At 38.7% G+C, this 25,101-nt stretch overlaps 1 protein-coding gene across 2 annotated transcripts in view; it reads right to left on the bottom strand.

Annotated features, from left to right (window-relative positions):
* The window catches only part of SESN1 (sestrin 1), an 85,973-nt gene that overhangs the window by 34,151 nt on the left and 26,721 nt on the right, over positions 1-25,101 (bottom strand). Inside the window, exons 2-3 of one of the 2 annotated variants that reach the window (XM_087774286.1) lie at positions 10,604-10,684; positions 8,586-8,687 (exon numbers count right to left, since the gene is read on the bottom strand). The exons of the other annotated variant lie outside the window; for it this stretch is intronic. The gene's annotated coding sequence lies outside the window, so the exon portion shown is untranslated. The remainder of the gene's footprint in view (positions 1-8,585; positions 8,688-10,603; positions 10,685-25,101) is intronic. 2 annotated transcript variants of the gene reach the window in all.

Raw genomic sequence — 25,101 nt, 5'->3', positions numbered from 1 at the left:
CTGTTAGACTTTTACAGCTGTACACCTTCAATATAACTAGCGTAAATATTGACATTGGGGAGGCAAGTGGGGATTTCTGGGAGGAAAAGAAGTGGGTAGGAAATGAGAACTAGGCTTTGAGGTTCTTTCCCTCTTGCTTCCAAAGTATCCTATAACATTCTGCTTTACACAAAAGTTATTCTGGGTTTTAATTTACCTACCACTTCTTAGAATAAGACAATAGACAGGAACACACAACTAGCTCTTTTCATTCATCACTCCCTCCCCTAGCCTTTCTCATCTTCTCATCTCATCCAAAATCCAGCCCACTCTGGTAACCTAAGTTGCCTATTTCTGACGTGCCTTTTGTAAGACGGCCAAAGCTAAAAAGCATTCAAGGTGAAAATGTATAATACCACATCTTGTCTTGGTTTCCCTAGCCTGTAACATAGCCTAACATTTGATTTGCTTCCTTTGGTCTCATCCAGGATATAGTAAGAGCTTTATAAAACGCTCTGTAAGAATCTGGGCCATTGATTTGAACAGGGACTATTTAGCCATGACACACAGCACCAGAAAGAACTGCTCAACAAGCCAGCTCTGGAAGCAGTATTGCCGTTTCGGTGCAGGGCTCTAACAGTAGCGCAGTGCCAGGCAGCAAAGCTGGACGGCTTCGGGGACCTGCGGTTCTCTCTTGGCACAGTCCTTCAGTGCACTGTACCAGCCTGTCAGAGCTAGTTCAGGTGCATCCAACACAGCACCACAAAATGCGTTGTAAACATATTCCAATTACTTACCACTGACATTTATCATCCTATGCTTTTTCCAAAGGATCGCACAAACCATTACATAAACATAACCAGAACATTACTTGCAGAAGGGGACAGCTATTCCACTGGGAAGTGGAGTTAGATTTAAGAAAGAAACAAACAAGCCACAGATATTTGGGAGTACATTGCCTCCACGCAAATTTAGGGCGGAAATGAAGAACATCAATATACAATAGCCCTAGGGAAATTCAAATAGCTAAACAGCTTACTTGCTGTATTTGCGTAAACCACACAAAGCACTCAAGTTCTGTAGGAGATACTCTTTCCTAACTCTTATGGCTGCAAAGTTAATCTTTTCAATGCAGTTTACTGTAAGTCAGCACAACCCCATTTCCACTGGTCCGCTAGAGCGTGAAACTACCGTGATAGCAGCAATCTTCTCACTCTCCCTTACCTTCATGTAGGTGAGGAAGCTAAAGCCCTAGCACAAATATTGTTTGATGCATGCCTGCTTCAACAGATTTCATCATACAGTTGTTATCTGGTAACTGCATACTCTCTGTATTCATGAGTAGTACTCCTTGCATTTTGTAAGTATGGTTTTATATCCTGCAGAGTAAGACTGATATTGTCATTCAAATCACGTACGTGACCATTCATTTTGCAGCAACGTGTTCATGGTCCAGTCGTTACTCTGGACGACGTACCCAGGGAATCCACATCAAGGAGATGGAAATAAACGTAGCAAAAACAATCCCTCCTTAAAGCTCATCACTCTTTTATGCAGTTCCTACTGTTGAAAGAAGGAGGGTTTAGTGGTACTTATTTCTGTTTGGGCTGCAAAGTCAGCATAGATAAGATAGCTGGGTCTCCCTAGTTATTAGTACCTGTTTATATGACTACAAAAAGGACTGGGCTGCCATTCTATAAGGGCTATGAAAGATGAGGTGAACCTTAAAAACTGAAAGACCACCTTGCATCTGAATGCACCCGGGCAGCTGCCTCATTGAAACTCCTTGAGAGTATTAGTCACAGGTCCCCTGCTTCAGTGCACGTAGTTAGAGGATTAGGATCTAAAAAAGTACAGTTTGGCTCCATCACTGTAACCTCACGATGTTATTTAGGCATTTATGAATAGCCAGATCTCCATGCAGCAGAGCTGCTAATAGCATGGCATGTACCAAGCACACTGCAAAGCAAGTGATCTCACCTAGGCAGCTTGTGTAAACACAGCACAGCCACACAAGTATGACAAGCTTCTGGGCGTACCTAAGGTTATTCTATGAAGAATATTTACTGTGTTGACTAGAAACATATAAACAGGACTTTTGGAGGTTTTTCCTTCCCCCCCCCCCCCCCCCCCCCAGAATTTTCCACAAAGAAAGTTTATGGAAAGAACAAGGATTCCTTCAAAGAAGAGGTTTGCTATCGTGGTAATTTAGCATACCATACTCCAAAGAATAACTTTTCTAAACAGTATTTCCAAACCCAGCAATCTTCCTTTCTGAGTACCCATTTCCATTAGGAAGTATTCTGCTGCTATAGGCAAGAACTGATAGCACTTCAGAGTGCTCTATTTGAACAAACGTCACTGCTGGAACAGGACAGATTCTCCCCACAAATGCATTTTAGAGAAGTACTATTTAAAGCTCCCTGGACATGAGAGTGAAACTGAATTTAAATTCTGAAAGAAAACAAAAAGTTCAAACCCTTTGAAGTTATTAATATTTGTGTACCTTCTTTCTTAAAGCAATAGATGTTACTTACTTGTTGTCAAGGTGACAGGAAAATTATGTCTTTGGTTATTCACAAGGTCTACCAGAAAGTCACCAAAACCCAAGAATGAGTAGATTCAACTATCTAGTGGTCTCACAGAGAAAGGGCTAAACCCCAGTTCTGCCCAAATTAGAAGAGGGTAAATCCTATTTACCTGCATTTAGTCTCCCCTATACCATGTCTTCCATTAATAATACTTAGAGCAGAACTCTATTTCATGTGGAGTAGTGTTATAGAACAAAAATCCCATAGGAGTAAATATGAAGATCACTGAATATGAAATTTCTGGTTTGTAAAATATTTACTAAAGAATCCTGTAAGAAAATAAGGTTTATTTTCAAATAATGTATTTCATTAGATAACTAATGCAGTTGGAAAACCACAGGGGGCAAGCTCTACTTCAGATCAGGCTTAAAAGCTTATCTACTTTTATCAATTGTATGAGCTCATCTAAGAAAAGCCGCTACCTCTCCCCACAAGTCTGGTTTGCTGTTATCACAGCTACAACACTGTTTTTACTCAAAAAAGAAAGAACAAGCTTAGAACATTTGCTAAAAGTTTTTAGTTGTTTTTTCTCCCCATCAAAATAGCAATTAGTTATTTTCTTAAAGGCTCCACTGCTACAAATACCAGAGCAAGAGAAGAAATACTGGCCAGACAACTTATTTTAAAGACACATGCTCTAGATTAAGTGGGATTTCAGAGAAAAACTCTGTGCTAGCCAAGTGATAAAGAGGTTTAGCCAACAGCTTTGCTATTTTTGAGGTAACTTTGTAAAGTGAGTGGCTGTTTAGTTTCAATATATAGTTACTGGACTCTGCTTGGCTTACCTGATGGGTACAGAAAGGTCTAATGGAAAGTGACATAAAATTATTACATATTCTTCAATGATTTAATCTCCATGACCGCTAAGAGAAATACATCTGAAAGAAGTTTATACAGCACATCATGCAGAATACTTAGGAAACAGTCACAAGGCAATTACAAAAGTATTCCAGCTATAGAAAAAGGACAGATGGGACCCTTGAAAGCCTATTCAAGACTAACCACCTGCTTCAGCAGAATCAGCTACAGCTTTGTCATCCTGACGGATGTTTGCCTAACCTGTTGGAAGGCCTCTAATGACAGACGTACCATGATTCCCAAGATAAAGAGTGCTCTAGTATCCTTATTACTAAGATCTAAATTTTACCTGGTACCATTATCTGAATTAATCTGTGAACACAGAATGACTCTTCAGTGTTATGCAAAAAAAAAAAAAATTATCTTCTTTTTCTAACTGCTGAAGAATTTAACACACGACCAGTTCTCACAGAATATATTGCTAAGAAAGACTTCTATTATGCTGTTGCTGTGTGTCTACAACTGTCTTTTCATCTAGATATAAAGTGAAACAAATGCAAGTCTAGGAGTAAACAGCATCAAATATAATGCATGACAGAGTACACCTGACAGCAGTATTTCAACTTAAGTGTGGCTCAAAGCATTATTGTTCCCAATTCTTTTATGGCCAGAGTGGATTTGTGACAGAGAAGCAGGGGAACAAGGATAAAGAAAAGGGTGATTTAAAATCTCTAAAGAACAATCCCTTTCTGCTAGACTTTTCAGAGCAGGGGAATGAAACTACTAGGAAAAGCAGCAGCGTGGAATCTCACTGCTCCCGAGAACAATGCTTTGCAGAGAATAAAGGAGGGGAAAGAAAAAAAATTAAGGAGAGCGTGCTCTTCCTGCTCCCTCGTAAAATCAGCTGCAGTACACCACTGGGAGGGGTGCTTCAAAAGGCTCTGATGCCATCTCTATTCATGCCCACTTTAGCACCAGCTCTTGCTCATCTTTGAGCATTTCTTGTTCTTCTCCAGCAGCCCCACTATTAGTTACTCTAACAGGGAGAGAGGTTACTTCCTCAGAGACAGATAGGTAATGGCCTCGGACAGTAAGTTAGTTACTTCATCTTTGCCTCAGAAGATAGGGACAAAATGTTCTATTTGTTCTGCACAACCCTCTGCTACCGAAGAAGAGAACAAGTTGTGGGTAACATACTGCTGAAAACTACTGCTGCAGTGAATGCTCTTTAAGAGGGAGGAATTATATTCCCCTCACCCTGTCATCACTGGAGGCAGAAAGCCTTCTCCAAGTAAGCTGTCAACATGTCCAGTTCTAGCTGATCCAACAAATCCACAGGTTATCCACTAGAGAATCAGCTCCTAACATTTCATATCTTATTCTCCATTCTCAAGCCAGAGACTAGACCCTTCCACACTGAAGAGCAGCAGTAAGAAAAGCCTAGCGAGAGGTCCATCACTGTGCTGCTTTAACAGTAGCTGAAGTTCAGAAAGGAACTTTTCACCTGTGCTCTCTTCCATTGTTTCTTTCACTGGTAATTTACTACAATTATATCCCTATTCCCTGCTCACACCATCTCTGCTAACAGAAAGCAATCCTGTCCTACATCCTGGAAGGCCCATATATTTTTTTTTTCTCACACAATATTAGCAGCCCTGTCATTGCATCAAAGAATAAAGATGGTTATCAGCAAGCCTCTCAATGCACACACAAAGGGAAACAAAAATGCATAGCTGTTTAATGAAAGCCTTGTTGAGGACCCTCAATATACTTATGAAAACACACGAAAGCAGGACCAATGAGTCTCCAAGCAAGACTTCACCCAAGTGCATGATGTTTAGATTTCAAAAAGACTTTTCACACTTGATTAAGGGAAGGAATGCATGGAAAATCTTTTCCAGCTTTCATAAGTAGAGGTAAAACAGAAGTGTGGAAGTACAGACCCCAGCTAGCGCGGGATGTAGGCGATGGATGGATAACAGTAGCTTTTTGCAGAAGTCTTACAGAGTCGATGTGAAAGGATATTTCTAACTAACTCTGTTACGGAGGAAATGCAGGGTAGAAGGGAAAGAGCTTCCATCAATCCTGAATGGATAGGAAAGTGAAAAGGATCCCAACCGCCTTCTAGATGAAAAGACAGAAACAGGAGGATGAGATGGGGAAGGAAAAAAAGGCCTCTAGTTAGAGCTGAGTCAGGTGGTTAGATGTAAGCATCTATAAAAGATTCCAAGCACTTGAATTTATGAAAGCCAAGGTAGGCCAAAGGGAAAGAGACAAGACAGACAGCTAAGGGAAGGAAGCTGAAGGTGATTCAACTTGACAGAAGCAGCACTTCTTGTCAGTCAAGACAGCCAGCGCTGCCTTAAAAAGAGCCAACTCGGGCACAGCCTGATCCAAAGGAAAATACGAGATGCACACCAAGTTCCCAGAAAGGCCACTAGCTCTCTTTCCTGCAGTTTGTTTCAACACGTGGCTCTACAGAACATTCTGCTCTGACATTAAGGAAAGACCTTTTTAAATATCCCATGAGAAGTTCAATTTGTTTTAGCTGTTACCTCCAGTGTGTTCCCAAGGAAGGAACACAGATTGGCAGGAACTTGATACATACCACGGTGGATACGCTCATTTACACGGATCTTCCAAAATGCTGTGGCTGCCTTAGGAAAGCCAAGTAGGATACCATTCAGCATGTCCAGCCATAGAACAGCTACACCTTGCATGCTCTCCACCTGCCTATGGTAGCTCAAGGATGCTACTGGTTGCTCGCCTTTGAATGTAAGTGACAACAAAAATCAACCCCATAGCAAAAATAGGAGGAAACATTACTAAGTGCAGCTCTGACAGGCAGTGGTGTGGCTGAGATGAGTATCTTTCCCTCCACTGGAGCCTCGGACTAATTTGTGAACATGTGCGCCAGAGAGAGGATGTGTGTACAATAGCACAGTAAAGACGGGGAAAGAAGATTGTTGGAAAACTGGAGATCTCTTAACACCCAATGTTACTAGCCTTTTCCTCTCATCCTACAAGTAACTTAGGACTCCCTGCCTCCTTTCAAGAACTCCTTAAATAAAAACATTGTGCCTGCGCTGCTGTAGTCATGCACATAAGCCCTATTTCCACTTTTATTTGTCAATCAGTGTTAGGTTTTCTTCTCTGTTAAACTGGCTGCTTATTCATCATTATGGCTCAGTTTGATCAGGCACGTCAATCTACATGGAATAATTTCCCATGCAGACAAAGTCTTAGAAAGACACTTTTTTTCCCTACTTACAAGCTTACAGTCTCACTGGAGAGCAGCAGAAAGAAAACATCATGCTAGAGCAGTTACCACAGCAGGAACCCAGTCAATAACTACAACTTCTAGGAGCTGCCGTAACATAATACCAATAAATGAATACCTAGCGAAAAAAAACTGAAATCTGTTGTTTGTCAAATTATAATATGAATTAGTATACTAATCCATGAAGGAAAAAAGCCTACATATGTAATAAAATTCAATGTGAAATCCCACTCTACAAATATCTGATAGAGATTTATTATTATTTTTGTCCTCCTTAAATATGTTGATCTTATTTATCCAAGCACTGTACTTATCTGAAACAGAAAGCTTACTTTATCATCAAGAGAGGCAATTCTTTTTCCACAGTTTATGTCTGAAAGAATTCTTTTACACCTGCTTTAAAATGCAGTTGTGTTCAAGCAGCATTATTTGGTCGCCTTTGCACTGTATCTCAGTGATTCCATATGAAATATACTTAGGCCATAAACAAATGCTTTTTAAAAAAGTTTTATACAGTTGTACAGGTTGTCTTGCAAATTCATTTGGGTCCAAAAGTCTAAAGTGCGCACCTACAGAGTGCAGGCCTACACTTACTGTGCCAGTGCAAGAAGGTGTCTGAACGCAAGCCAGCTTCAGTGCAGAAACCAACACGAACACTGTTGTCACCATTTCAGAGCTAATAAACTTTGCCTCTTAATGTGAGAAAGAGGTCTATGCCTCCTGGAAGACACCCAATCATAAGGAAGGTCAAGTTACATCCCAGATACATACTTGCAATATCACTCTGTTTAGATCATTAACAACCACACAAAACTAGAAACAGTATTGGTTTTCAAACAGCTAAAATGGCTTCGCTGATGCTGCTCAATCCTGGGCCACCACCGGATTCATTCTTACTCTACTAGAGAGTTCACCAAACTAACAGCAGTCAAAAGCAGCAAGCATTCATGCAAGTTGCTGTGCTCGGCAGATAACCATGTCGTGAGAGGAGACAAGATCCATTGAGAAAGCAATCTTTTTATAGCCTTAGCTATATGCAGTATTTGTAGTTAAACTGCTACCAAGTATTTAAAAATGGGTTTGGTTAAACTGTCACAAGCTATGTGTGTACCTTTTTAAACACTGTTTACAAATGGCTTAAACAAGAGATAAAACCAAATCAGTAAGAAGCTTTTATAACCCAGTGTACATTTATTTACATCAGGACTCAAAACAGCTCATATTTTACTGATGAGCTGGGTTATGCATGGAACAACATTTGCAAAACAGACTACTAACAAAACTATGTAAACGTATGCTGCTGTTCTTGCAGTACTGTCAAGTCAGCCTGGGAACAGCTACTGCTGTGGTTTCTTTGTGAAAGTGTAAGCACTTTAAGATCTGATAAGAGACACTGTAGGACTATATTATAATAAAGACAGAAATTCAGTTTCAATTCTTCATCCTGATAAATTCACTAGGATAACAAAAGCTCTGTGTGACATATGTGCAAGTAATTCTGGGCTTTAAACATGAAAACTCCAAGTTTGAAGATAAGTATTTGAACTTGACATGGCCTATCAATACTGGATAAGCCAAGCAGGATTCCAATTTTGGTCCTTTTCAGCTTCAGACAAGATATTTATGAAAAGCTCGGCTTCCAAATTAGCAAATTTAAATATGCATAATCCACATATCTGCATGTTGTTTACTTATAATTCAGAATTAGCATACAGTTCTCTGTAACTGCATTCAAATAATTCTGCTGGATTCTTGATATCAATTTATTGGTGAAATGCTAATTTCATACGAGTATAAATGGGGAAGGACAGAAAAGAAACTCAAGAATCACTCATTCAGCCATTACTTGGGCATCCACAGAGTTTGTATGCTGAAGAAACAGCCTCCCTTATTTCTCAAATATGGTAATACACCCTCTAAAACAAAAAACATGTTACCTGAACAGTAATAATATGGTTTCAGAGAGATGCATAAGCAAAGCAGGAAAGGGAAATGACTCTCTTCTGTGTGTCTTCAGGTACAATGAAGAAATTCTAGAACTGACAAATCATAAATATCAAAACCAAAGAAATCTGCTTGCTGTATAGCCTGTGTGATAACAGCTCAAAACGATACAGTAAATTTTGGTATATGCTGTAATTAATATTTGGAAATGCTGTCTATGATAAATATAATATGAATACTGTAATGCATATAATTTTTCAAAACACAAATTGGCAAACAGACATTGGTTATATTACTCCAAAAACGTATGCTGCATTGCTCAGTGAGACTAGCACAAAAGTTTAAATGGATTTTCAACAGTCTTTAAAGTAGTTGAGAAAGCCTGTGTGATATGCTATTCTTCCCCCTTCAAAAAAGTGGGAGAGGTAAAGGAAGTTTTCTTTGCTAAGCTTGGAAATTCAGGTCTTGTCTGCCTGAGCCTTTAGAGAACTTGTACAGCTACACTGCAATTTTAAGCAAGCAGAACTCTGGTCATAAATTACAGTGTGTATAGCCAAGCTTGGCATGACTCACTCATTTTGCAACTGTGCTTAAATATCTAAAAGGCCCTGCCAATCAGCCTGTTTCCAGGAATACCATCTTTTTTGCACACCTGCCTAATGGTTTACAAATAGAATTTCAGGCTTTTGTTTTTGACGAGGAAAGCCCAAGCTCTAGCACAGGTCCTGCCTCCCAAGATCAGCTCCATCCAGCTGTGACACAGGCATACAAGCACGAGTGTCTCTGGTTTAAGTGGCAGCCTTGTTGACAAGGGACTTTTCTCCAGACTCTTTGGTCCTCAGGTCCAGTCTTAGGCCACATGACTGTTGGAGAATACTCCTCATCTGGGTAAGCACAAGGAGAAAATTGCAATAGAGAGTGGCTACAAAAAGGATTTCCATTCTGGATGAAAAGGGGATTTACAGAAAATGAAGGAGGAAAGAATCACTGGTAGGCTGCACTTATCTTCTGTTAAGAAAAGATATTTTCTTTTTTACTTTATTTAATAAATAGAAATATATTACAAAGATTAAAAGCAAAATATAGAGCTATATCTCAAAAAGTTAAATGTATTTATAGTTTTATTGAGATTTTATATTAGCATGATGCAACCATTCCTTTATAAAGGAACTTTTATACTCACTTTGAACAGGACATTTCTCTCAATTTTCAACTTAATCAGACAAGAATTGTCGAAGTCAAGAAAATTGTCAAACCAAGAAAATTTAGCTGTTTTTCAAATTCTGAAACACACATTCACCTTTTCAAATATGCCTGCATAAACCTGAAAAATCTAAATATTGAAATATCTTGAAAGATTCCTATAATTTATCTTATTGTAAATTACTGGGACTTTGGTAAACAATTCACAGCTATTTGATAAATATAGGGACTACAGCACTGTTTAAACGCTATTCATAAACTGAGAAGACCTTCTTCCATAAAAATAGCTAAAAAGCTTTTATTTCAGAGATCTGGCTTTAAACTTTTTGCATTAGCCATAATATAATGCGTGAGTATGTGTGTACACAATATGTATTTTTTAAATAAAAGCATTTTCCTGACGAGGAAACTGGTCTCAGCTACAAAAGCCATAGCTGACTTCCTGCTCTTTCATTAGACCTAAATAATAAGTCGAGGCAAATAAAAGAGTGCACATTGCTACTTCTCCAGAAAAACATTGGTACAAGCCATCTAACATTCAGTTAAAGAGTTCAAGTATCAAGGCCAAGTTAACCTGATATTATCTTAATAAAAATCCTTGTCTGGATCTTCTGTCCATATTCCAGTTAGAAACAACTTTATCTTTGCTTGCTTCTCATATTTTGGTCCATATTGTTAATGGTCAAAAATAACTTGAATTATTTGCTAGAGCTGCTATTTCCACTAACATATGCAATTAGGACCTAACAAGATGTTGTGACATAGGCAACACATGGACATATGGCTATATCATGGAACACACACTTACATAGCCCTGAAAGGTGAAAAGACTGCCAAAAACTCAGAAATTCAGAAGGTCCAGTATTTCAGCATCTATTGTCCTCCTAACCTGGAATTAAAAGCAAAAATTTGGAATTCGGAGATAAGTGGAACGGAAAAATAAAAAGATAACATTACTCATACAAACTATCTGAGTTTCCTTCTTTAACTCTCAGAGCTCAACATCAACACAAACTGTCAGACTAGAAGACAAAGTCAGGCTAGAGAGAATTTATGTTATTTTTTAAATTGGCTGGGCTTCTTTAATTTACCTTAAATATATAAAGAATTGAGTGAAACCGCTAGTGTTGTTTTCAAGAATTTATGGAGGATGGGCGAAGTATCAAAAAACAGAGAAACAAGAAACAGTGCTTTTATTTAAAGAAGGAAATAAAAAAGGAACCAGTTCACCCAGCTGAATTTCAATTCCTGAAAAAACTGGAACAACAACAACAAAAAAAACCAAACAATAAAAATTCAGCAAAACAGTTTGTAAGTGCTTAGACAAGAATATATGACTGCGTGCCAAAAATCAGTTTGACACAGATCCTCAACAAATCTTTCTAACTTGCCTTCCACAACAGGATAGTAGGTTTGAAGAAGGGAAGACGCTAGTACATGTTACAATTATGACTTTAAGCTAAGGAAACTTTTTCCTTGATGAGACTACAACAATATGAACACAAACTGTCTTATGCTGAAAAAGCAGCCATCAATGGCTCACTGCCAGCATGAAAAGACATAGCATGTGGGATTCCATAGCAAATGCCCCCTAAATCTGATTCTACACAGAATGGCGACCTGAATTATGGAGTTGAAAGAATGCTTACAGAAAATAACTAAGCTTGTAAGGACTGGGGGAACCTGAGAGGACAAACTTGAACTTATTGGAGAAATGGTCCAGAATCACCTAAAAAAACAGAAGACAATTCTTAGGGAAGAGATTTAAATTATTATTCTCCAACAGAAATTATCAACCACACAAAGACAGGAAAGGGAAACAAGATACTAGAGACACTCTGCTGGAAAAGAGTTAAGGCTATAAAGGATTATGGCATCATGAGGTCAACATGAAAAAAACCCAACAAAACCTTAATGTGATTCATACACAGTAATTTAGCTTGCAAGACAGAGGAAGCAAACCCCTCTGTTCTAATCAGGAGAATTACCCCATCGTTTTGGTCAATACATATCAAAGATGTGAACTGAACACTGTCCTCTGTATTCTCACCAACAAAAGTGATCAGATGCCTAGAAAAGATGACTGAGAAAGAAAGACTGGGAACAGGGATTAAGGCCAAAACACCCCAAAGACATTTGACCTAAGGAGAAGGAGACTGAGAAGAGGAAGGGGATTCTGTAGAGTCTTGACTGCTGTAGCCTTTAAAACAGGCAGATAAACTTTTCATGTACAGCTTAGATATAATAATTGGTTCTTCCTTGGGGCATCTTGATAGATCTAATAGATCTCTTCAGGTCCTTCCCTACCTTCCCTATTTCTGTGGTTCTATGAAAACACATTTTAATATAGCTAGCTATCCCACACATAAGGACAAAGAAAATAATCAACATGTACACATGGGAAAGTAATTCGGAAAGCACCGTCTCCAAAAAGAACATTGGGAACTGCAGATCAGGCTCCACTGTGCATTTATAGTGTGGTTCAGCTGCCTAGAAGGCTAATTGGATCCAAAATGTATAACAGTAGGAATATCACGTAGAACAAATGACAACCTTCCCTGTATACACTATGTTGATCTGACTGTTTAAGAATATGATGACTTTCCTGGTGTCAAAAATTGTTTGGAAATACTGGAAGGATTTTTACAGCTCCTGTTTGACTTTATAAAGAAAAGGTGCCTCTTAGTACACAGCTTAAAAACCTCAGTCTATCCAAATTATGAAAGAGGAAGTTGAGAGATGACTTGATTTTTTTGGATGTATACATACACACCCCTAAGACTGGCTAAGGTGTCTGAAAAGGAGAAAAAGATTGAAAAAAAAAAAATCAAGATTTTTCTGATTCATAAATTAAATCACAGAAAACTACAACGAATGGAAATTGATATTACATAAATGTATCTTGCAGAGGTACCGTTTCCTAGCAGCAAGAAGAATTAAACCCTGAAAGCTCTTACGGAAGGAAATGGACAGCACTGTTTCAATTTTTTAAGCAAGATTAGAGACCTTTCAGAAAGATACACTTATATTCAGCTTCTGGGAGAAAAACAAAACTCCATGACCTACATATACAAGAGACTGAATCAGATTATCACAATTCTCTAACCTGGCCTAGCAACCTAAACACTTCTTTCCCTCAGCTATTCTATTAGATGCTTCCTGGCCTATGCATTTTGCAGCAGAAGACAGCCAAAGGGACTGAATATAAAGGTGACCTGATGCAGAAATAGGCAGAAAGAATATTGTTTCAGGTACCTGAAAGGGAATAGCCATATAAAAATCATTTCTTAAATGCCACAAAGCAAGAAAGGAGCTTTAAGACTTGGCAAGTAGAAAACTCAAAGGGCCATAGGGAAAAGAAAGATGCAAGGAGAAAAATGAACATAACAGGAGGAAGATGCCCGCTATCCATCAGGGAAGAAATGGTGAATTGCCTCTTGAAAAGGCTCTAGGCATGAAATACGTGCAAAGAGAAACGAAACTCATCTGCTCCCGAAGACTGGGAAGAAAAAAAGACATTCCACTTTCCCTAAAGGCTGCCTGACACGTTTCACGTTAATTGTACCCGAGGCTTCCTGTTGTCCCTCCATAGGCTCAGACTTGCCTGACAAAGCAGTTCCAGAGTCACTTTGCTTTCAGGGATGTCACAAAAAACTAGCATCCATTTTATTGTTATTGCTGTACTGATTAATCCATGTCTAAACCTACCCTGTACATTACATACAGTCAGTGTTTATATTTTAATTACTGTGCAACCTGTTCCAAAGGAATCTCTCCCTTCCCTATACTAACAACAAGGAGAAATTTTTCCAATAACAGATTACGTTTCCAAGTGTGGTTACTGTCATAACAATTTAACCTTCAGCCCATCCTAACAAGTACTGCTAGAACAAATTCTCCCTTTGGCCAGCAATGCATCAAGACAAAACACTGTCAAGGCTGCTACTGGATGCTCAGCAGAAGGCTTCAGCAATGTAACTAATTCATGCTACCTCTCTGCTAAAGAAAATCTAAGATTGCTAGTACAGCTGGATCTTTTCTGTGGGAGCAAAACAGCATATCTGACATGCTTATAACTTACATCTCCCAGGCTTAAGGTCTCAATATTTTTGTCACAATGTTATCACAAAAAATTAGTAATAGTGAAATTTCGTATGTCAAAATAAATTATAAAGTGGTTAGAAAACAGAAATTAAGTTAAATATAACTAGTTTTTTAAATTAAGACATTACTTTAGAAAGGATTCCTAAAAATGTAATCATGAGAAAGATTTGTTATGCTACAAACACATATATGACTCCAGAGTAGCCAAGACAAGATATTTACTCGTAATAGAACAGGGAGAACCTTAGGACTTTTTTTTGCTGTTTTGGAAGATATGTCAGAGTAAGTTAAGTTAAAAGACATACAGAATACACTCATACTGTATAGCCTTGAATAAATATATTAGTGACATTAGAAAAAAAATATATATTTAAATTAAATTATATTTAGATTAGATGCATACTGGAGCTTGGACAGGAACACTCAGAAAGGAATCCTAAGGGATGACGATCTGGGGATTGGAAAGTCCCCAAGCAGAAGAATGAAAGGATGCTATATTACAGGGTTATCAAGCTTTCAGAGACAGCTAAGAGATGCAGGGGAATGCAGGAGGGACACGCAAAGAAAAGCAGCCACAGACAGGGATAAGTATGGTACGTTAGACAAGAAACCGGCTATGGAAAGAACTCTGGGATTTGGGGCTGACGTCACGTGCAGGAAAATAACAGGAGATCCTGAATTTCTTCAGAGTGAAAATGGGATTTCAGAGTACCAGCTAGGTCGATGGTTTTCTTACATTAATCTCAGTAATAAAATAATTACGATTTAGAATCTTATGTGTATCTACCATGTGTTTCTATAGGAGTGCTCTATGTCCAGGCACCCATGGAATGGAGGGTGATTCGGAAAGGTGCCCTTTAAAAAATAGTCCTAGAGCAGTTCAGTCCTGAAGTCCCATTTCTGCCTGAATGAAATTTTGAGTTCATGGGACATAAAGATAAAACCTTGTTCTATACATGATATGGAAACAACAGAACGTGGAAGAGTTTAGATATGTGAGGATATGTGTGTGTGTGTGTGTGTGTGTGTGTGTATATATATATGTATATATATCTCAGGGATGTGCAGGGAAAAAGAAGAAATTATAATATGGAATGCATTACAGACCTGAAAAATGAAGAGAGGGAAAATGTCATCCGTGAGGTATACAAGAAAAGAACAAGCTGACTATGTTAAAGCACTTCTGGAGCTGAGCCATCTAACAAACACGGGAAACATTCTGAGATAAAACGCTCCACAAAGCACACTGAGACAAAGTGTTTGTTCAGGAGACGGGGGATTTTTCACAGTATTTTAAGGTAGGTTCTGCTCTACTTTTCAATGTCTTGGTTACTTTACAGCCACTTTAACAACTGGGAATTTAATACTATGATCTTCTAAAACTGCTAAGATTATCAAAACCTCAAAAATCCTGATTTTAAATGTTCATAACATTTGAATTGAACTTCAAGTGTCTTATAAAGAGCGCTTCCTATGCAGAACAATGCGGTATCACTAAAGCAAAAGCCTGAGTGACAGTGCAGCCAATGACATTAAAACAGAAGTATCACTTTCTGAAGTATTTTGGAGAATTGCTTGTAATGTAGATATTTAACATTAGCTCATATTTCCTGAGCTCCAATTAAATGTTGTAAACATGAAATTTAAAATTCTTGCTAATTTATTACCCAAGGGATGCATTAGCAGCAATACCTCCTTAGAAAGCTAGGACTTACCCATATTACAGGAAAGTATTTGTCAGCTGAACAGGCCAGCCAGGAGTTGTCTGCTTCAGTCAATACTTAATTTTCACACAGAAGCTAAGAACATATGCAACCTACCTAGGAAGAACAACTCCAAACTTTGCAAAACAGTCAGGCTATCGGTTTATTTTTTACCGCAGTATCTGTACCAATACCGACAGTGCATAGCTGTTTCCTAGTCAAACTACCTCAACCAGCCAGTATAAAATTCCAGGGAGATGAAATACGCAGTCCTCCAGAATCCAGAGCAGGTTTGAGTTTTCTACTTAACATCAAATTCATGTTGCAATGCTGTTATTCTGGGAAGCAAACCGACATTTCCTATCTTTTTTCCTAGTTCTGAATCTGTGGACAAAGAAGCAGTACCGATAGGCTTGTATTTTAATTGCTGGTGCAAAACTGTTCAGCCTACCACTTATTGATTCATAATGCTCTGACAGTCCTAGGAAAGGTTGTAACAGATTTATATTTATGATTTTCATATGTAAATCATATATTAAAATAAGGCTTAATTACAACTTAAATTCCCCCTCCTCCCCCCATGATGAAGAGATAGAGTACACAGCTTTCACTGTAGGATAAAGCCGATGAAAGCGATTAAAATAGAACTTGCTGTACAGTTGCTCAGAACCACATTCTTGTTTTCTGCTGTTTCAGCATTTCCAGAACTTGCAGGAAGGCATAAATAGACTACAACAATGAAACAGAGCTCCAACAGAGATCTCGGACAATGTACGCACATACAGGAACTTCCCTTTTTCAACTCGATAGTCCCTGATCCATATAATATCCTACATCAAAAAATTTAGAAGATGTAAGTTGGACATGGGAAAAGGCTAAACTTGCCCTTGAATAAAATTTTAGTTTATGTTCTCGGAATTTAATCAGACAGTGACTGTGGTGAGGATCACATTTACTATGTAATTGAAGAGAACGTCAATACTTAAGGGGACAGAAATTCTAGTCGACAGCCACATTTATACCTATTTTCCAACTGTAATGTTCTTCCCCCATTTCAGCTCCAGGGGAAAGGAAAATCCACCATGACTATGTGACTAGACTGCAGATTTGTGGACAGAGCCCAGTTTTACCCTCTTACACCTCCACCCTCACAACCGATCTGACAGCTCCCTCCTATTCCCAGGCGATGCCCGTAACTGCTGCAAAGTTTTCAGAGGCATGTTAACTGCACAAAGGGAAATCCTTCTTTTTAATACTTATACCCCTGACAAATCTGAGTGGTGGTCGCGGAAAAAAGAAAAGGCCTCTTATGTAGTTCAACTGCTCCTGCCAAATATCAAAAGATCTGCTGCAAAAAATGGATAGACTTTCTCAAAGAACAGGTCATAACAATCCTTTCCAAGGAAAAGTTACGTCATATCTATGCAGGTTTTGCACATAATATTGCCTCAGTAATACAAAGCAATACTAATTTGGGAAGAAATACAGGTATAGCTATAAAGCTCCCAAATGGAGACATAGTAATGACAAGACAAAAGTACTTCTATTGCTACAGTTTATAGCTGTGGATAAAATGGAGAAGAATTTGTAGTGTGGAAATTTTAGACCGACAGAAACATTTCTGAGCAGTAGCATTATAAAAAAGAAAAGCCCTAGAAGGTGCAAAAATACCAAAACTTATCTTGACGCATGGTGATTTCCATGTTCTATTTGATCTGTAAGTCAACGAACCAACCCAAATTATTGAGTCTTCCTCCCAAATCAAACCACATTCAGTGTTTTCTCCAGCTCTGATTTAGTGACCTCAAACATTAGATTAGTCACTTGTAATCTGTCTTTTTGTTTCAAGTCTTTCTTTACTCTTAAGTACAGTTACTTTGGGGGATTTCATTCTTTTCCTTCAGTTTTTCAAAACGGAGAGGTTACAGCCACCTGTCTGCATAAGTAAAGACAGAGAGGAGGGGGCTTAAGCTACAGTATCTGGAGCTTTTACAGTGACCGAACAAACTGTTTACATATTTTTGCCTTAGTTTCCACTTAACACAGAATGGTATAACTCAGTCCGGTCCCTCTATGTAGGAGGCAATTATTTATCAGCTTCCTTTTGGCAAAGATTTCTTTCACCTCTTATTTTAAGGCACTGAGGGTACCAAGGTGTTTCCTGCTCAGCCATTTATCACAGCAGGCTTATGATTTATTTTAACAAGAAACACAAGATAAAAAGGATATCACAGAAAGCGTAATGGCCCACAGTACAGGGAATATAATTCTAATAGCTACCAAGACAGGGTTCCAACTCTGAATATTCTCCTACCAAAGCAAGCACTTGCATGTTTAGCGACAGCATTGTACGGACTGCTGGTATATTCAGGAATTACTGCCCCCTTCCCATTCCCCCCGCTTAGACTGTTCACAGTCTAATGAACAAGTTACATCTAACCCCACAGGGATAACTGACAGTTTTATGTACATATACACACACACATACGTACACACACACGTTAAAACACTCCACACCGTGTTACTAAAAATCTGGATTTCTTCTGTCAGGTCTCACCTTCTAACAGGTGTGTACAGGCTGTTCCAAAAACTAGCCTGAAGAAATTAACTTCTATATGGCTTCCACCTCCCTTTCTAGATTAAGTTTCTTCTTTGTAAGAAACAGCACCAGCTGATGAAGCTAACACTTTGGTTGAGCTTTGAAATTGGTACTAAATTCACATTAACTTTGAAGTCATTACAGATTTGATAAAAATCTATTTTTCTATTTAGTTTTTAGTTGCTGACACAACAGATATGTTCCTACTTCCTCCAGGAGACGTAATTAAACTCCAGAATTCATTAGATGTTTGCGCTCTGCCTATTCCCTGGGCTGCATGACGAAAGATCCTGGACAAGTGAGCATAACTGAAGCAAAACATTTCCCTCATTCAAGGATAAAATTTTGGCCTCTCTCTTCTAAAAGAAATCCAAACTTTTTAAAAAATAACTTCACCTTTTTCTTGAAGATTTAAAAGAAGAAACTTACACACAAGAGAACTTTGCACTTTTTCCTCTTAAATTTATGTTTATTATTTGTAAACTACTGTAGCCTCTCAGCATAAGGAATTAATCAGTTCTTCTCTGAGCTACCCAACCAATCCACTTTCCATTTTCCCAGCCAAACATCTGTACTTGCCCTCCCCCATCTGCTGTTGTTGAGGAGTTAGTTTACCATCTCAATCACTGCAACTTCCTTTTCAGTTTCACCAGACAACACATTGGTGCTTTCCTGAATGAGGATGCCTTCCATCTTTTCCCCTTCACTAAACTGAGGTGATAAGATGAAACGCAACAAGCAGAGGCTTGTCTCCTCTGCTTAAAAAGAGAAATCTCTTTTGTTTAATTCTGGGTAACTCATACATGCTAGTTAAAACTAAGATATTAAAAAAATAAGACAAATGCAAAGACAAGCCAAGAGCAAGGAGTCCAACTATATATATATATATATATACACTAAAAAAACCCAAACCAGAGAGAAGGCCATTTACGAGCAATGTGAACACATTCCTACAAACCACTGTAACCATTGTTAAACATTTGCTTGTTTTTGCCTGTGTGCAGTGTTACCCAATCGGCCATTTCCATTTTAGTTAATAAAGTAAATGTGATGAGATGCTACACTACTCAATGTCATCAAATCATTACATGTTTTACTCATATATGTATTGCCCAGGTTATAAAAACCTGTAAATGTAAGAATTTTTAATGAAAAATAAAACTAATCTGTAATACATGAATCATAGAATTGTTTAGGTTGGAAAAGACCTTTAAAATCATTGAGTCCAATCATTGACATAACTCTGCCAAGTCCACCACTAGACCATGTCCCTAAGCACCACATCTACCCGTCTTTTAAATACCTCCAGGGATGGGGACTCAACCACTTCCTGGGCAGCCTGTTCCAGTGCCTGACTGCCCTTTCGGTGACAAAATTTTTCCTAATATCCAATATAAACGTCCCCTGGCACAACTCGAGGCCATTTCCTCTTGTCCTATCGCTTGTTACTAGGGAGACCAACCCCCATCTCACTACAACCTCCTTTCAGGTAGTTGTAGAGAGCAATAAGGTCTCCCCTCAGCCTCCTCTTTTCTCCAGGCTAAACAACCCCAGCTCCCTCAGCCGCTCCTCATAAGACTTGTGCTCTAGGCCCTTCACCAACTTCGTTGCCCTTCTTTGGACATAATCCAGCACCTCGATGCCTTTCTTGTAAGTGAGGGGCCCAAAACTGAACCCAGTACTCGAGGTGCGGCCTCACCAGTGCCGAGTACAGGGGCACTATCACCTCCCTGGTCCTGCTGGCCACACTATCCCTGATACAAGCCAGGATGCCATTGGCCTTGTTGGCCACCTGAGCACACTGCTGGCTCATGTTCAGGTGGCTGTCAACCAACACCCCCAGGTCCTTTTCTGCCAGGCAGCTCTCCAGCCACTCCTCCCCCAGCCTGTAGCGTTGCATGGGGTTGTTGTGACCCAAGTGCAGGACCCGGCACTGAGCCTTGTTGAACCTCATACAGTTGGCCTTGGCCCAATGACCCAGCCTGTCCAGGTCCCTCTGTAGGGCCTTCCTACCCTCCGGCAGAATCCTATAGGCTGAAGAACCAGAAGGCAATAAACAAAACCTACAACTTATTCTCTAAGTCTCACTGTTTTGGGAGGTTGCTGGGAGCAAAGAGTGGACTAACGGATCAGACTGAGGCACAGAACTTTCCCCACAGCAGACTCAACAGCTTCAAACCCAAACCACTCTACCATTTTATCATATTGATCTACATTAAGATGTAAGAGTTTTCTTAGACTAGAGTAAAAGAAATTAAAATAATCCCTGGTTTCCTTGCATCTAATGGACATGGTTAAAATCTGAAGTGTATTTCTTAGGAATTTTTTATTATTATTTGAACAGTATGTATGCAAATGGAATTATAAAACCCATACCAATGGGTAATTCCAGATTGACCTGACTCAAACAAGGGTGCTAAACCATTTCTACACAGACTTTCAGTTCTGCTTTGTGTAGGAGCCTCTTTTGCCATTACCAGCACCTTAGTGCCTTACAGCAGTATGCAAAGTGTCATGAAATTCAGCTCCAAGTAGTCCATATTCCTCTCTAAGCCTTCTCCCAGGAAGAGGAGTGTATGTGTAATATTTTCTTTTCATATAACTTTTGATTTATTTTTTTAAAATTAGAAGCAAGCTTGATGTGTTCTTTTGTATGCTTACAGGGGAAAAAGTACAGGTGGAAATGTCTTTGCACATACTTGTTTCCCCATGGGCATTTAATTCATAATCTAGAAACTCATCTGGAAAATGAGTAACTCTATGCTTCCAAAGTTCCCTCCATGCCTCAAGAATGCAGTTTTCAATCACAGTCTTGGGTTTTAAGCCTTTTACAATCTAAGGACTCCTTTTACAATGCTAAGCTTTGTGCACCTTTTAAATATTGGAAATAATTGGTGATCTGACAAAATCCAGGACTGCTCTACAAATCAAAAAGAAAAAAATGATAAACTTTTGTTGCTAGAAAGAGATAGATGTTACACTGGTCAGGTCAAATGTGAGGTGACAGCCTCCCTGAGGAAAAACAAACAAACAACACTAAGCTCTTTCCTATCAGCATCTCTAGATACCTATCACCCACAATTACTAAAGCTAACCTCTTCCTATACCAATTCTTCCAAGAATTTTAAAATATTATTTTAGTAACATACTCGCCTCTGAAGATGAAAACTGGTCCAGCCTTTTTGACATTGAGATGGGAAGAGAAACCAAATCTCTTAGCAATTCAATTTCTTAAAATCTTACCAAAAGTAAACAAAACCAAGTAATTTAACATGGCCTTCCACTTCTAGCTTTAAAAATGGCATCATTTCTCTGATATCAAAGTCATGAATTTGAGTTGGCTGGAGATTTGTGGGGCAATGTTGCACTTAGATCAAATTTAGGGAAACAGCAGCATCTTCGAACAGTAAAACCACCACAGTGCAGAGATAAGAGTCAACAAACTCTCCAACAAGCACTACTCCTTTCTAGTGGATAAGATTCACTAACGGAAATAAGTTTCAAACTAAAGCATTATCTATCAATATTTTCTTGCCCTGTTTCTTTTGCATATACCTTGTCACTACAACAACTACTGGACCAAACATGAACATACATTATTTAATCAAGTATACAAGACTGATCTACTTTCTCCATGAGAAACAGTACGAAAATCTTAAATCTCAGTAAGATTTTAAGTTAAGCTACATAAGAGAACTAAGGCTTTAACAGTGCTGGTTGCTGTTACTGAGAGCTAATACACAGCACGCAAGGCACATGAGCTGGAAAGTCCTCCCTGGGGCTGTGGATACAGGTGAGCCCACGGCTGTTCACTGGACCCTTCTGCAGAAAGGAGGACACAGTCTCTCATTCATGCCAAAAGCATCAGCTCCTTAAAATACCATTTTGAGATTTTGGTTGCACTTCTCCCCTCCTCTTTTTATTTATATTCCTCCCTGTCTGAGGACCCAAGACATTGAGGAAAATGGTTCGGATTAACAATCGCAGCTATACAGGTATCCCAGCAACTATGGGGTTTGCTTTTTCTTCCCCACTTCTCATTTCAATACATAAGCAGAGCACTGAAAAAAGCATTTGGCCACTAACAGCCCTCCCTGGGACACCTTCAACAAGGTAAATCCTGTTAACAGGCGCTTTACTCAGTGTCCCCTCATTTATATTTTTGACCCTTGCCCTTTTTCTTTCCACTTCCAAGTGCAATCCTCCCCCAGCAGTGTGGCTCACCCCAGTTTTTCTGTGTTTTTGAGGGAGGACTACTCCTGTGTTTGAGACAAAGGCACAGTCATCCCTTGGTCAGTGCTAACAGGAATAGCAACCAATACCAAAGGGCCAGAGAGCAACATAAGATGGAAGTTTCACAGCCCACTTGCCTTGCTAACGCACTCGTTGCTTGCCTCTAGCAATCTGCCACCCAGACTGAGCCAGAGGTGGGGCAGCGCTTTTAATACCCTTCCAAAGACCTCTCCCAATTTGTATCTAGTTGTCGGAACCAGTATAAGCTACTGGCAGCCATACTAGCCTACAGAAATAAAGTTTCAAAGCTTAGCTGTGCCTTATTTAAAAAAATAAAAAAGTGCCACCTCATTTTGCTTGCAACCTACCACCCAATAATGACACTGAAAGCTCTTTACTCTTTCGTATCAGGAGGAAACGGAGAAATATTGCTCCCATTCTCTACACTACTGATTTTAATACTGTGCCACACCACTCCTTCACAATTCTATTCCAATCTGACTCTCAGTCTGTTTAGTTTAAATATTTTCCAGTCCTTCTGGTCATTATTGCCCCACTTCTCCATTTGCTCTTCTTGTTACTCTATACTTTTTTTTTTTTTTTAACTAGAATACACCTTGGATTAATTGTTGTGATGTTTCTTTATTTCATTCTTTGTCTGCTATTTGACCAAAAATGGAACAGACAGATCCATTGTCATTTCACTGTTTTCTGAGTGGTAAACACAAAGCACAGCCCACCACAGTATGCAAAACGGGAATTTGTTTCCCCTTACATGCATGTCTTGCACTTGTCAGTATGGAATGCCATCTGCTATCCAATCACACTTTTTGAAGCTCTCTGCTACTAGCTTCCAGTTTTACTAACCAACTTAGTATCAGCAAATACTTTAGGAGGTTAAGAGAGTGTCACTTAAGAGAACAAAATAAGAACTCTCAGAATTTCCTCACTAGCTTTCTTCCCCCTGCAGAAAGGGAAGAGAGGAGTCCTTTATTCTGCAAAGGGGCTAAACAGCAACAAAACTGATATAAAGGGAAGGGCTTTGTGTTAAGGCCTGCACTCTCCAACATAGGCTTACTAAGTCTCAGGTTATGCAAGCATAATGCTGGTAAGCCAAGGAAACCCTAAGTTGTTATATCAGCCCTAAAGCATAGATATAAAAGGTTCTCCTCAGGACCTCTTACAGGGGTCCTGAGAAAACTAAGAAAACTAGGGGTGGGGGAAGCAGAGAGGGAAGCCCCTTGCTTTAGCAGGTCTTCAGCAACCTCTGCATCAGTGAACAAGCCTCCCTCCTTCACACAGCTATCCTTAATTACACTAATTTAAAAATATTCCAGTCACCAGTTATTAAAGTGAACATAAAAGAAATGAGGTTGCTAGCTGCCCCATTCCTATTCAACAGGAAAAAGGTTTTCTCTACAGCAAAAGACACCTTTGCTTGTTATATAGATTATAACTAACAAAAAAAAAAATTTAGAGATCAACAATAACCATTGCCATTCCACTCCCCCATTTGCAGCTGTTGAATTACAATTTTTTTATTTTTTTTAACCTTCTGAAGAAGGCTTTTCTCAGCCACTTTCCTGGGTTAAGAATTTAAACAAACAAAATTAAGAGACTTGTGCATCAGAGAATTTAAAATATCTTTTGCTGGTAATTCCTCCATAAGTGCAGATATTATTTCCTCATCACTTCACTCCAAAGAGCAAGAAATTTTAATGAGATAATGTGAAAGCTTATAAAACCATCACTGAGGGTGCAAAGATTTAGGAATGGAATGTTTAATGTTGGCTAAGCAACACTAATAACGTAGCAAGGCTGGTCTTTGGAAAATCTTGAAACATTAATTCTATATCGATAAGGAAAATATAGGTGCTTATTGAAAAGCTGATTGGCAATTTAAGTATTACCAACTACTAACTTTATCAATATTTAAACATACCAAAAGCAAAACCAATTATTCGGGGGAAAACAAGCTATTCCTGGGTTTAAAGAGCTTTCTGGTAGTCAGTTTATCTTGCCTTTAATCTTCCCTCTGATCCATTTCCCTTCTCATTCTCCTATGTATCTTTGCCTCTTCTTTCTGAAGGCAATAAATTCTATAGTCAATATTCCTGTATTTAGTGCTTGTCCAAACCCTTGTTACTTGATAAAAAAAAAAAACAAACACGAGTTCCTGCCTCACAAACTAGCTTTTCACAGCCTTCTGGTTCTGTATGCATCTCATATGAACCACAACAAAAGTTGTATGTATTTTCCATATAATTTCCTTCCCTGGGATTTTTATTTTTTTTTTTAGAGGAAGTAGGTTAATGAGTTCTGATGTATTCAATTATGCCAAATACTTACTCAGCTGAACATTCACTGCAGCTGATCAAATCTCTCATTCAGTTATGGTCTGAAGTTATTTTACATAGGACTTCACAACATTGAGTCCTTAACTTTCAAAAAAAAAAAATCCAAGAAAATTCCAGATCTATTTAAATGAAAGAAAGAAGCCATAGCTCACTAAAACACGATCAGGAATAGTAACTTGATATTTACAAAAGCACTGAAAGACATTATTGCAAGTGTAAACAAAATTTTACAGAGCAGACATAAAAACAGCTTTAAAAGAACAACTGCTTTTAGTACAAGCCGAGGTCAGAACATTATAAAATCTGAAAA

This window comes from Nipponia nippon, unplaced genomic scaffold (genome assembly GCF_047370975.1).
Source record: "Nipponia nippon isolate SJK-2023a ecotype South Korea unplaced genomic scaffold, ASM4737097v1 scaffold_4, whole genome shotgun sequence".
NCBI classification, from domain to species: Eukaryota; Metazoa; Chordata; class Aves; order Pelecaniformes; family Threskiornithidae; genus Nipponia; species Nipponia nippon.
The sequence above is the reverse complement of the archived record's forward strand: the minus strand, read 5'-3'. Positions and strand labels throughout refer to the sequence as shown.